Source organism: Sinocyclocheilus anshuiensis, unplaced genomic scaffold (assembly GCF_001515605.1).
Source record: "Sinocyclocheilus anshuiensis isolate Anshui unplaced genomic scaffold, SAMN03320099.WGS_v1.1 scaffold2049, whole genome shotgun sequence".
NCBI lineage: Eukaryota > Metazoa > Chordata > Actinopteri > Cypriniformes > Cyprinidae > Sinocyclocheilus > Sinocyclocheilus anshuiensis.
In genome coordinates, this window is record NW_015536586.1 from 28,507 (window position 1) to 30,897 (window position 2,391).

General features: G+C 40.5%; 1 protein-coding gene across 2 annotated transcripts in view; it reads right to left on the minus strand.

Annotated features, from left to right (window-relative positions):
• Window positions 1-2,391, minus strand: part of LOC107703113 (protein FAM107B-like) — a 46,320-nt gene that overhangs the window by 16,285 nt on the left and 27,644 nt on the right. The window lies entirely within an intron of this gene.

Genomic DNA, 2,391 nt, shown 5'->3' on the forward strand with positions numbered 1-2,391 from the left:
GCCGCTCAGTCACACAAACAACATCAATCTCCTCAGAAAAAGATGGCCGCATCAGCAAGCTCTTACTCAGAGGGAGAAGAACCGCAGCGCGGGCTTCCGAGCCTCGAGAATGAGCTCTAGATCTAGGGAACACGGGTGGAGATAGAACGAGCCGTCTCCAACCTGTCCACCAGATCATGTGCGATCCCCGCGATCTCAGACGCCGCCGTGCCTCAGCAACAGCGGGACCGCAATCGCAAGATCACAGGAACAGACACTGTTTTTTCCCGCTTAACAGCGGGAAAAGCACAATCCGCCCCCCGAGAGCCGACTGCGCGAGCTCCGCTCCCCATTAATGCTACTCATTATAATATCAGGCATAAAATGCTTGTATAACTGATGCTTGTGCAACTGGCGAGCTCTTTGACGCCCTCCGTATCAATCTCCTCGGAGAAAGACTCCCCTCTCCCCGGGGGAGAAGTACCGCAGCGCGGGCTTCCGAACGCCGAGAGCGGGAGCTGGATCTGGTGGTTAAGGAAGAAGATCACCCGTAAAGTAACACGGGCAGGGAGGAACACACAGACTGAACGCTGCTTGCCCTCACCTTAGGTGTCTGGTTTTGTCTTGAGATTTCGTGACAGACAACACTAAATAAGATATCACAAACAGATATCAGACTGACACACACACAGAGCGCTTGCTGAATGACAGAAAGCTGACGCCGGTTTCACCGCACGTGCTTTTATGCTTCCTGGTCGCTACGTCACCCCGCCCGTGACGTCTCGCCCATCCATTGGACTGATTACACATGTGATTCAGAGCGTGGTCACGCTGGAGGCGTTCCCGTAGCGTTTTGACGCAGCTCGAGTTCCTGAAGGGGAACTAAAGTATGCTGATTCATATTAGGTAGGACAGATTAAATCCCTCTGCATCACTGGATATATTGTCCTCTTGACGACCAGGCATTGAGCATTAAAAAGACCATTTTTGTTTATACAAAAATCCTCTGTTATATAAGTAGTTTGTTCCCAGAATGTATTGTATACAAACAGAATGCTGACAGTTGTCATGGCGATGTCAGTATTCTCAGAGGAGACCCTGGGATCCCATTATCCCATGTGTGTGGAGTGCAGTGCTATTTCCTATAATCCCCACTGAATACTGGTCCTTAGCAAGCCATGAAATTTAGGCACAGCTCTCAGACAGGGAATTTGCATTAAAGTCTCTATGGACAATAACACAATATAGAGTAATAGCTTTAATTATTTTCTTTATATTTTCTCTGTTTTTTGTCAATGTACTCATATTTTAATAGAATAGAATATAACAGAATATAATTATGTCATAATTTTTTCTTGTGGTGACAGAAATGAATGAATGAATGAATGTGGGGTGCAATATTGAAAGAAGAAACAAGAAAAAAAAAATGTAACAAGAAAAAAAGTTTGATTATGAGTAAAGGATGACAGCATATTCAATTTTGGTGACTATACCTTTAAGATATAATTCAAGTTGAAACTGCTTAATAGACTTCCACGATATGTTGGTGAAAGGCGTGTTTGTTTAAAAGCTGGGCATTCAGAGATGGATGATTTAAGATAACTGTTCAAATACACGAAGCAGGGTTTATTGGTGTCGATCATGGTCAGGCAGAAATACATTGTGGACCTTGCGCTTTTCTGCTAAAACAAACACACAGCAAGATACTGCTGGTAATACATTATAACAACAAAATTGTGAAAGATGATCCTGCTTGTCACTAAGATGCAAGGATATTGGTTTATCCTATGTTAATAACAGCTAAAAATTGCTACATCTTTATTACAAGCCGACAAAAGTATATGCGGGAATTGCCAAATGGTGACTTTCTAATGGCTACCAAAATAGTTTTTGAAGTCTATTGCCTCACTGTGCAGCAGAATGCCATGAGCAACAAGTTGGGCACTATGCCAGAGCAAGCATGGCTCCCTGTTTCTTGCCGAACTGCTTTGTTCAAGTGCCTTTTGTGACATTCTTTTTACTTAGTTTGTCTTTTATATACTACAGCAGCTTGTTCTAAAAAAAAAAAAAACATTATACATTTAACTCTGAACATTTTTGAAATTTTCTTCTAAAATGAGCATTTTTATCAGGCTTCTATATTTATGTTCAATTATTTCACTTTAATTGCATAGAAAAGGACATATACATTGCCATTAAAGTAAAATTATTGAACATAAGCATAGGAGCCTGTATATATATATATATATAAAGGTTTTAAGCCAGTTATTTCTATATTTTGCCTGTAGTGTGTCAGTAGGAAATATCAGTTTACATTTCAAAACATTCATTTTGCCATTAATTGTAATAATCTCACCATCTCATCATCATCCAGTATATATATATATATATATATATATATATATATATATA